Source organism: Haemaphysalis longicornis, unplaced genomic scaffold (assembly GCF_048455015.1).
Source record: "Haemaphysalis longicornis isolate Haplotype H1 unplaced genomic scaffold, Haemaphysalis longicornis Haplotype H1 scaffold_4, whole genome shotgun sequence".
Taxonomy (NCBI): domain Eukaryota; kingdom Metazoa; phylum Arthropoda; class Arachnida; order Ixodida; family Ixodidae; genus Haemaphysalis; species Haemaphysalis longicornis.
The window spans coordinates 184,353,895-184,366,068 of record NW_027526361.1 but is presented as its reverse complement, the minus strand read 5'-3'; the positions used below and the strand labels follow the sequence as shown (position 1 = coordinate 184,366,068).

Sequence of the window (12,174 nt, the reverse complement as noted above, 5' to 3'; positions counted from 1 at the left end):
ATCTCCCAACAGTGGAAAACCCAATTAAATAACTAAAACACGTCCCACTTCACACCTGCCAGTGACACTGCGGCTGATCATTTACAAGATCTTCGAGCCTACCAGACTGTATGGCCAAGGTGAGCCAAGACAATAACGCAACAATACGCATATCTGACTTTTCGGGACTTCCGCCTTTAACCGCTCATACTCAATAACGGTGGCGATGTATTACACCACGAGCCACCAGTCGGCCTAGCGCGACACTCATCCCCGGAACCACCAGCAATACAAGCTGGTCCCTGTCCTCAGCTCCCGTTGCAAAGCAAGTCAAAGTCACGGCGCTCCGCCAACCAAAGGCGGCCGAAAAACTGCTCGGAAAAAGGAATCGTTCCGCCAAAACCGTGGCTAGCTCTTCGGGGTGAATACCTACGATACATGGCATCCTACAGAGGGAACCGGTCGCATTAACCCCTATAGATACGAGATCAAGCACTAGCTTGAACACTCCGAGTTGTGGAATGAGGCTACTCGAATGCAAGCAACTCCTTTAGCACCCGAGCATGGGTTACGTCAAAATCAACCTCAAAATCGAACACAGCACGAAAGCCCTATGTTCTCATGTGCTCGAAGCAAGGAAAACCTCGCGCTCTCGAGCTCCGCCGGCATCCACAAAACAAGGAGCCGGTCCGGCCGGCGGCCCGAATGCGGGCTCTCACCGGAACGTACACTGCACGCAACTAGCGTGCCTGGCGCGGCCAGCCGATTGCACAAGCAAAGCTCGCTACGGTATGGCAGCAAATGAGCAATCAAACGCTGCCCCACGTTCGGGCGCCAGAAATGTGGGCATTATCCTACCATCCCTAATCCTTTCCATTAAGGAATAGAATAGAACAATAATAGAATAACGCGCCGTCGTTATTCTCCCTGCTCTCGCGCAGCACCGAACTGCCCTGCCGAGAGACTCTGCCCACAACGGGTTCGAGAGCGAGCCACGACTCTCGCCGCGAGTGTACGTTGTCAGTCACTTCACATGGAAGCGATACATTTCATAGTACAGGGGTTTATTACGCGGACAACCACGATACAAACACTACACTGTACTACGCACCTAGCCCCTGGGGCATATACAGCCGTCAGCGTGTGCCCAGCCCGTAGTCGGGCAGCAGTTAGCGTCCGCCGGCGTTGGCCGGCCGCAACGCTCGCTGACGTAGGGGAAGGGGGCTCTCTGTGGCCGCTACACATTTCAAGCCGCTGGACTCGATCGGGCGGCATCGGCGCTCGTCCGCTGACCTTAGACGGCGCAAGCCGTCACATCGCGGACGCGGGGGCAACCCACCAATGAGTGGAATATGCCCGCGGAGACTCGCCGGGCATCCTAGATAAACGCACTGACGCAAATCGAGGCATGCGCTAATCGACACGGTGGGTGCCGTGACCCACGGAAGTGGGAAACAACGGCCAATGCAAGAAACGGCCAAAAGTGGCCGGATGGCATTTACGTACCGTGCGATCGCTGTGCGTCCCAAGGGCGGTCTCCCCCGGGGAGTCTCCTGCGCGCATCCCCCGTCGCCTCGTAGGGAGAGGAGGGAGGCGCGCGAGGATCGCCCTCGCCCCACCAAGGAGGAGGACGCCGCTAGCGCCTTCTCGCCCCGATTTGAGGGGCATGGCCCCCACATCATATATATATATATATATATATATATATATATATAGCAGGTAAGAAATGCCGGACTACCGCAGCAATAGGTCCAACCTTGAGTGCAGACACTTGGAAAACACTGAACAACGGTTTTATTGTTCCCAACAGTTGCGAAAGGGCGAAAGGAGAACCTTTCTTCTTCAGGGGTTATTTTCTAGTTCAGTGTTTTCCAAGTGTCTGCACCCAAGTTTTGACCCATATATGTATATATATATATATATATATATATATATATATATATATATATATATATATATATATATATATATATATATATATATATATATATATATATATATATATATATATATATATATGTATGTATGTATATATATAACACAGAAAATTAAGTTCACGAGGGTGCTGCTTTGGGCCTGTTGGTATGATAAGACGGAATCTTGAAGCGCTAGGACACACACGGACAAGCGAGTGGGACACACAAGGCGCTACGCAAATATGTCACGCTTGCAATTAAGAACAATTAAATAATCATCAACAAACCTAAAGATCCAAAAACCGAGGTTCCTTCAAGAGAAGAGGAGATGACCTTGTCGAGTCTTGAAAGATAAAGATTACTAAGAATGGGGGCAACACATGATCCAATGCAAATGCCCGACTTCTGAAGGTGCGCTTGATCGTTCCACGTGATAAAGGTAGACCTAAGATAAAAACCTAAAAGTTCTACAAAATTACTGCAAGCTACTCCGGTAGTGTTTTGGAAGGCAATAACACCATAGTCATCAATACACCTTCTACACACGGTAACAGGTCTACATGAGGTATTGAATAATACATATCCTTTATGTCGATGAAGGAGGCATTCATTCCCTTGTTCAAGTGTGACGTGAAAAAGACAATAACCTGATCTGAATTTTTAACCATGTAACATGCTCAGTTTTTCTTGCAAAAACATGGCAATGGGTTTAATCCACGTTCCATTTTCAGGCGATTTTCCCCTCCACTTTCTGGGGTATTTATGTTTAGGTATTTTTGTTTCCTGTGCTTGGGGGTGGTAGCCAGCGCCCCGCCGGTAGCGTAGTGGTTATCTCACCAGACCGGTAATCTGGAGGTCGTGTGTTCGGATCCCATCTGGCGGGAATTTTTTCTCAACTTTCTTTCTTTCTTTCCAAATTCTTTATCTGTTTCAATGACCGACCACATCCTCCCCTTTGCTTTCCGGATTTTCTTGACTGCCAACTCTTATTTTTCTGTGTTATTTTCAGCGAGCCCCTCATTTCCTATTCTGATTCGCTATATATATATATATATAGAGAGAGAGAAAACAGGGGTTGGCAGTCAAGAAAACCCCGGAAAGCAAAGGGGAGGCCGTGGTGGGTCATAGAAAGAGATGAAGAATTTTTTGAGTCGAGAAGAAAGTGGTGAAAAAATGCCCGCCGGGTGGGATCCGAACCCACGACCTCCAGAATACCGGTCCAGAATATATATATATATATATATATATATATATATATATATATATAAGGTTAGTAGAGACAGAGACAAACGAGAAAGACTTAGAAAATAAAAATAAGTTTACTGACGTTTCAGGGAGAGGACTCCCTTTCTTCAGAGTACAAAATAAGTTCGTTTCAGAGCTATATATACAGAAAATGTAGCAAGCGCGAGGGCAAGGTAAGAGGAGGGAGAGTTTGTACAAATGGATTCATGGTTGGTGGGTAGCAAAAGAATGAAGGGAGAGCGGGAAAATTAATTACAACAAGGATAATAAGAACACACAGTCACGCGGTACGATCTTGGAAAAAAAGAGAGAGAGAAGAACCAAACACAGAGACAAAAATAATACATAATTAAAAAATAAAAATAATAATAAATAACAAGGTAATTTCCCTCCCCCGTGGCAACGGGGGTGAAAGAGGGGTCAAAACAAGATAGGCCCATGCCCGTGTTTGACAAGGGCAAAAAGATTAGTCACGCGGAAGACGTTCCAAAGAAGATATGCACACAAAGGGCGAACATCTGCACATTCACACCCGTTCTAGGAATCGAAGTAAGGTCATTGAAACAAGAAACACGTGGCTTCTGTTGGTGGGAGGCGGGGGTCGCGCCCAAAAGCAGTAGGACAGGCAGTTTCGACAGGAAAGAGTGTACATTGGTATACAAAGAGCGAAAAAAATAAATAAATAAAAAATAACCAGGTAATTTTCCCCTCCCTTGTGGCAACGGGGGTGAAAGAGGAGTTAAAACAAGATATGCCCATGCACATGTTTGACATGGGCTAAAAGATTAGTCACGCGGAACAAGGAAACGAAGATATGCAAATGCACACAAAGGATGAACATCTGCCCATACACACCCGTTCTAAGAATCCTGGTAAGGTAATTGAAACGTGAGACACGTGGCTTCTGTTGGTGGGAGGCGGGGGTCGCGCCCAAAAGCAGTAGGATAGGTAGTTTCGACTCGAAATGAGTTTACATTGATAGGGGAAAAAAGACAAGGTCAAACAAGTCATGAAAAAAAAAAAAAAAACAGGCAGGTGCACGCGTATGACGCGGCAGCAAGTGGTATTCATCTGCCCGGCGCATGGTGCCAGTTCAGGGAATGCCGAGGCGGTCAGCAACGAATATTAGAAAACAACAATACAAAAAAGAAAGAGGACACGAAAACAATCACACACGCTCGCGTTCACAAATTAATTGCAAGGTGAGAATATCAAAGCTAAAAATGGTACTGCAGCCTTCTACCCATAACACAATGTCCAGACTTGTTCATCGAATTTGCTTCAGTGAAGCCATTGTGCTAAAAAACGTCGTGCTAGCACGAAACTATACCCAACTACGAGGGCTCGCCAACTAATGGGAGAATATTATTGAGGGAAAGAAATGAACATATGAACATCAAAGAAATGTGCATATCTTCTTTGGAACGTCTTCCGCGTGACTAATCTTTTTGCCCTTGTCAAACACGGGCATGGGCCTATCTTGTTTTGACCCCTCTTTCACCCCCGTTGCCACGGGGGAGGAAAATTACCTTGTTATTTATTATTATTTTTATTTTTTAATTATGTATTATTTTTGTCTCTGTGTTTGGTTCTTCTCTCTCTCTTTTTTTCCAAGATCGTACCGCGTGACTGTGTGTTCTTATTATCCTTGTTGTAATTAATTTTCCCGCTCTCCCTTCATTCTTTTGCTACCCACCAACCATGAATCCATTTGTACAAACTCTCCCTCCTCTTACCTTGCCCTCGCGCTTGCTACATTTTCTGTATATATAGCTCTGAAACGAACTTATTTTGTACTCTGAAGAAAGGGAGTCCTCTCCCTGAAACGTCAGTAAACTTATTTTTATTTTCTAAGTCTTTCTCGTTTGTCTCTGTCTCTACTAACCTTATTTTTTTCGCGCTCTGTGTGAGTTTTTATCTTTTCAGTCTATATATATATATATATATATATATATATATATATATATATATATATATATATATATATATATATATAGAAAGAAATGCCGGCAGTCTACAACGCCAAAGGCGGCATAGGGGAATGATTCGACTATTTTTTACCTTTAGTGACGTTACATATTTTTTTTATTATTAATAATTACGTGAGAAAGAAAGAAAGAAAAACACGCGCCCAGAGTGGGGACCGAACCCACGCCTTTCGATTAGATCTCGAATGCCTTACCAATTCGGCTATCTGGGCGACTGTGTTCTCCTTCACATTCTGGGGTATTTATGTTTACTACAACTGTATCTGATGCTTGAGGGTGGTAGCCAGCGCCACTCAGACTACACGGGGAGAAGGGGACCTTCTTTTCAACCCCGGGGCGTGACGCGAACGTCTACAGCCTGTCATAAGCGGGTAACTGGCGGGAAACCCTCTTATGCTACCTTGGCATCAAGGCTGCCAGAACCGAGGCCCTATATATGTGTGTGTGTGTGTGTGTGTGTGTGTGTGTGTGTGTGTGTGTGTGCGTGTGTGTGTTCTGGCAGTCTTGGTGCCATAGGAAACTTAAAAGTGTTCAACGCTAACGCTGGTCGACCGCTCTCGGCATGTCGTAGACACTCGAGTCACGGCCCGTAAGTTAAAAAGAAGGTCCCCTTCACCCCGAATAGTCCTAGTGGCTGTGGCTACCACCCCAAGCAGAGGAAATAAAAATACCTAAACATAAATACCCCAGAAAGTGGAGGGGAAAATCGCCCCCGCCAGTAGCGTAATGCTTATCGCACCAGACCGGTATTCTGGAGGTCGTGGGTTCGGACACCACCTGGGGGCCATTGTTTCTCCACTTTCTTTCTTATCATATTCTTCATCTGTTTCAATGACCTACCACATCTTCCCCTTTGCCTTCCGGGGTTTTCTTGACTAACTCTTATTTCGGTATTATTTTCAACGAGCCCCTCATTCCCTATTCTGATTCGCTATATATATATATATATATATATATGTATATATATATATATATATATTTATATATATATATATATATATATATATATATATATATATATATATATATATATATATATATATATATATATATATATATATATATATATATATATATATATATATATATATATATATATATATATATATATATATTGATTGATTGATTGAATGTAGGGTTTAAAGCGACGACGCAACGCAGGCGATGAGGCGCGCCGTAGTGGAGGGCTCCGGATTGATTTTGACCACCTGGGGAGCTTTAACGTGCGCCGAAATCTCGTGCACACGGGCGTTTTTGCTTTTCGCCTCCATCAGAAAAGCGGCCGCCGCGGCAGGGAATCGAACCCGCGACCTCCGCGACCTCGTGCGCAGCAGCACAACGCCTTAGCCACTGAGCCACCGCGGCGGGTATATATATATATATATATATATATATATATATATATATATATATATATATATATATATATATATATATATATATATATATATATATGCCGAATTGGTAAGGCATTCGAGATCTAATCGAAAGGCGTGGGTTCGGTCCCCACTCTGGGCGCGTGTTTTTCTTTCTTTCTTGCTCACGTAATTAATAAAAATTAATAATAATGTAACGTCACTAACGGTAAAAAAAAAGGTCTAACCTTCCCCTATGCCTTCCTTGGCGTTGTAGACTGCCGGCATTTCTTTCTATATATATATATATATATATATATATATATATATATATATATATATATATACATAGCGAATCAGAAAATGGGGAATGAGGGGCTCCGTGAAATAAGACAGAAAATAAGGGTTGGCCGCATTCCGAGGTTTTCTTGACTGCCAACCCTTCTTTTCTGTCTTATTTCATGGAGCCCCTCATTTCCCATTTTCTGATTCGCTACATGCTTAGCGAGGGCCTCTGTTCTGGCAGTCTTGGTGCCAAAGGGAGCTTAAGAGGGTTCAACGCTGGTCGACCACTCTCGACATGTCGTAGACACTCGAGTCACGGCCCGGGGGTTAAAAAGAAGGTCCCCTTCACCCCGAGTAGTCCGAGTGGCGCAGGCTACCACCCCCAAGTGCAGGAAACAAAAATACCTTAACATAAATATCTGAGAAAGTGCTGCGGAAACAGCCCCGCAGGTAGCGTAGTGGTTATCGCACCAGACCCGTATTCTGGAGGTCGTGGGTTCGGATCCCACCCGGCAGGCATTTTTTCACCACTTTCTTTTCGACTCAAAAAATTTTTCATCTCTTTCTATTCCTCACCACAACCTCCCCTTTGCTTCCCGAGGTTTTCTTGACTGCCAACCCTTATTTTCTATATATATATATATATAAGAAAAGAAAACTTTGAACAAGGTAAAAGCACGATGGTTGCCAACGTTTTAGCAAAGAGACTTGCTTTCGTCAGCTAGTCTCTTTGCTGAACGTTGGCAACAATCGTGCGTTTACCTCGTTCAAAGTTTTCTTTGCTTGTGTTCTCTACCATCTTCAAAAGTTCAACTGCTCCCTATATATATACACAGACACAGCGGAACCCCGTTAATACTACATTTTTCACCGGACCGGGAAGAGAAAACGTAACAGCCAGGCAAACGTAACATTGAGAAAAGCCATAAAAATGGGCCGGGGTCTAACTGGCGTCGGTAAATCGGCCCCTATCTAGAGCTCCATTGTTGCCAACTTCTTTTCTGCCCGTTCTGCAAAATACAGCGATCTTTTTTTGCATTTCTGATGTACACATTTTGTGTTGCCAAGAGCAATTAAGACGGGCGTATATCAAGTTAGTCGTCGTAAAATCACGGTACTACTCGCTCGCCGTAACCCTAACCTTGAAGGTCGACAACAAAATAGGGCGTCGTGAACTTACCGTTGATGTGCCTTACAGGTTAATCGTTCCCATTGCGTGAAGCGTTAAGTTTCGATAAGTTCGCTATTGGTATTGTGTATCCAAAGTGCCTCGAAGCATCCGGTCGATGCGGTAAGCCATATTCTCATAACTCATTTGTAAGCTCACGTAAGGAAAGCGTCGTTTTTGTGCTCTTCGTCCATTCTAATGTGTAAAAACGGAATGACAAACGTTATTCTGTTTAAGACAAAAGCTTGGACTAATCTAATCAGATCGTGTTCCTTTGTGTCATGATGGCGGTTTTCAATACGCGAGTTGAGTGGGGTGATTTGATGTATTTTTTTCTTGAGAGCGACAATGGTTTTGAAGAGGGACGAGGTTTGGGCCTGTTGGTGACACATAATAAGATAAAACGCGCTAACAAGACGAGGACGAAGAGAGAATACACAAGCACAAGCGCGAACTTTCAACAGAATGTATTTCGGAAAGAACCCCTTTTATACACTTGCTCACACCACAAGGAAGTATCGCGCATGCGCACGTTTACACATCTCGTAAAAAACAAATTTCTTTTTCGGACAATGATACAGAAGGCGTGCTTACGCAGTTTGCTTTTAAGCGATCTATCATATCTGCTTCTATGATTTCGCGAGTTATTTTTTCTCTGTTTTTCCTGATAACAACACATTTTTGAAACTCCGCTTCACACCCCCCTTCCCATTCGCACGTGCTGCAGTGGTGCGCCAGCCATCCGCTACTCCCATTTCTCCCATTAGCGCAGTGTTCACGAAGCCTATCGTTCAAGCAGCGCCCCGTCTGCCTTATGTACCGTTTTCCACATGAAAGGGGTATTTCATAGACAACATTTTCCACGCATTTGACATATTTTGTTTCGTGGTTTTTGGCACATTTGAGGGGGGTTTTCTAAAAGGATTGCTGGCTTTACACAGTTTGGTCAATTTATCCGGTGCAGAAAACACAACTTTGATATTGGCTCGCCCGCCAATTTTCTTTAGATTGTGGGAGACACCGTGCAAATACGGTATAACGGCGAATTTTGGGCGGCCGTTTGTTGCTGCGATTGGTTCCTCCCGCGTTGCGGCACGTATCTTTTTTAGGAGGGACTCAGCAACCGAAATCTGCACGTGGACTGGATAACCAGACTGTGACAGTCTTTGCGACTGTTGACTAAGGCTTTTAGTCATGGTATGGGCACACGATTTTTTGATTGCATTCGTGAAACACATGCACGCAATACCTCTTTTCACCAATTTTGTATGCGCTGAATGGTAAGGTAGGAGGGGCTTATTGCTCCGTGGCTGATAAGTCCAACAAGTATGATCCGGGTTAAAAGTTAAATTGATGTCAAGGAACTGGAATGGTCTGGGTTAACAGGAAGTTCGTGGGTAAATCTAAGCGGTTTAAAATGTTCTTTGACCTATGGTTAACACTTCAAGGGCACAAGATTCCAGGACATCAAATTTGCAATCGACAAGGAACAAAAAATCATCAACAAAGCGAAAGACACGAATCACCTTCATTTTGTCAAAGAGGCCGGCAACACCATTGTCTAGTTTAGATAGAAAAACAAGTCGCTAAGAATGGGGGCAATGCATGAACCAATGCAAATTCCTTCTCTCTGAAGACACGGCATACCACTCGTACTCAATGTAAGTGGAACGCAAGTAAAATGATAAAAGCTCTAAAAAACCGCTAACCGAGACCCCAGCAGCATTTTGAAAGGCCACAGAAACCGAACTCATCAATGTATTCTTCAATAAAATAAAGCAGTTTATCCTGTGGCAGAGAATAATACAGGGTCAGAACCCCCAAAAGGACTTTGTGCCTTTTCCACTGGACATTAAGGACCTGTATTATTCTCTGCCACAGGATAAACCTGCTTTATTTTATTGAAGAATACATTGATGAGTTCGGTTCTGTGGCCTTTCAAAATGCTGCTGGGGTCTCGGTTAGCGGTTTTTTTAGAGCTTTTATCATTTTACTTGCGTTCCACTTACATTGAGTACGATGGTATGCCGTGTCTTCAGAGAGAAGGAATTTGCATTGGTTCATGCATTGCCCCCCATTCTTAGCGACTTGTTTTTTATCTAAACTAGACAATGGTGTTTGCCGGCCTCTTTGACAAAATGAAGGTGATTCGTGTCTTTCGCTTTGTTGATGATTTTTTGTTCCTTGTCGATTGCAAATTTGATGTCCTGGAATCTTGTGCCCTTGAAGTGTTAACCATAGTCAAAGAACATTTTAAACCGCTTAGATTTACCCACGAACTTCCTGTTAACCAGACCATCCAGTTCCTTGACATCAATTTAACTTTTAAACCCGGATCCATACTTGTTGGACTTATCAGCCACGGAGCAATAAGCCCCTCCTACCTTACCATTCAGCGCATACAAAATTGGTGAAAAGAGGTATTGCGTGCATGTGTTTCACGAATTGCAATCAAAAAATCGTGTGCCCATACCATGACTAAAAGCCTTAGTCAACAGTCGCAAAGACTGTCACAGTCTTGGTTATCCAGTCCACGTGCAGATTTCGGTTGCTGAGTCCCTCCTAAAAAAGATACGTGCCGCAACGCGGGAGGGAACCAATCGCAGCAACAAACGGCCGCCCAAAATTCGCCGTTATACCGTATTTGCACGGTGTCTCCCACAATCTGAAGAAAATTGGCGGGCGAGCCAATATCAAAGTTGTGTTTTCTGCGCCGGACAAATTGACCAAACTGTGTAAAGCCAGCAATCCTTTTAGAAAACCCCCCTCAAATGTGCCAAAAAACCACGAAACAAAATATGTCAAATGCGTGGAAAATGTTGTCTATGAAATACCCCTTTCATGTGGGAAAACGGTACATAGGGCAGACGGGGCGCTGCTTGAACGATAGGCTTCGTGAACACTGCATGCGCTAATGTGAGAAATGGGAGTAGCGGATGGCTGGCGCACCACTGCAGCACGTGCGAATGGGAAGGGGGGTGTGAAGCGGATTTTCAAAAATGTGTTGTTATCAGGAAAAACAGAGAAAAAATAAACTCGCGAAATCATAGAAGCAGATATGATAGATCGCTTAAAAAGCAAACTGCGTAAGCACGCCTTCTGTATCATTGTCCGAAAAAGAAATTTGTTTTTTTACGAGATGTGTAAACGTGCGCATGCGCGATACTTCCTTGTGGTGTGAGCAAGTGTATAAAAGGGGTTCTTTCCGAAATACATTCTGTTGAAAGTTCGCGCTTGTGCTTGTGTATTCTCTCTTCGTCCTCGTCTTGTTAGCGCGTTTTATCTCATAATGGTTTTGAAATTGTGTCCGTTTGCCTCTGCGAAGGCCAAGGACCCGTAAGCTTGTCACTACGGCGATGCGTTTTGTTGAACCACCAGCGAATAGTTGGGCTTCCGGAGGGGTCACAACTGTGCTCCGCCCTCGACTGGTCGGCCGATATAGTTAAAGCCCCGATTTTTGCGGAGAGCAGCTGATACCGCGCGAGTAGACGCAATCTTTTGACTGCTTCGATTGGCTCTTCTTAACTTTGACGTAAACCCTTATGTAGTTAGGGGGAGGTCCATACCGCCCGAGGTCCATGTGACCATAGAGATTGAATGCTTCGCAGCTTCACTCACTTTGCGTTGTCGTTCGGAAGATACATAAGGACCGCCACACAAAGTCCTGCAAACGGAGTCAATGGACCGGTCCTCTCTTGTGAGCGGCCACGTCGACGTACCTGAAACATAAGAAGGAATATCGCAAGGTTAGAGAAAGATAGAGTGCCAGGGAAAACGACTTCGCTTAACAAGGTTGTAAAAGGAGCACTGACACAAAAATTTTATGTTACACTTTTATTGCTTTTATCGATGCTTAATGGTCTGGCCAACCTGACACAGCATTTCAAATACTTCAGCGCGTGATAGTTAATTACATTGAACGGCCTGAAAATCAATTGTTTCAAATTCCCGCGCTTTCATCCCGAACGGCGCATATGACAGACTCCCTGCCCGACCTCCCCGCTTTGTGCGGAGGTTACCGGCGCCCGCTTGAGAGGGCGTTGCGCGCTCGTGGGGCCACGCGCATGAAGTGACGTCACGAGTTTTTGACGAGCACTGTCGCGTCACTTCTTTTTCCTCTCCTGGAGTGATATCACGCTGGTGTCCAATTGCTGAGTGCCGCTTTGCGCGCTGCTCCGTTTGCGCGATAAATGAGATCCCATTGAACTATGTTCTTTGCGTCGCAGGCCACTCATATT

General features: G+C 44.4%; 1 non-coding gene across 1 annotated transcript; it reads left to right on the top strand.

Moving 5' to 3' along the window:
* The first annotated feature begins 7,212 nt into the window (after positions 1-7,212).
* On the top strand, positions 7,213-7,285 carry Trnat-cgu (transfer RNA threonine (anticodon CGU)). Its single transcript has one exon. It is a non-coding gene; the product is annotated as a tRNA-Thr (tRNA).
* The last annotated feature ends 4,889 nt before the right edge of the window (positions 7,286-12,174 follow it).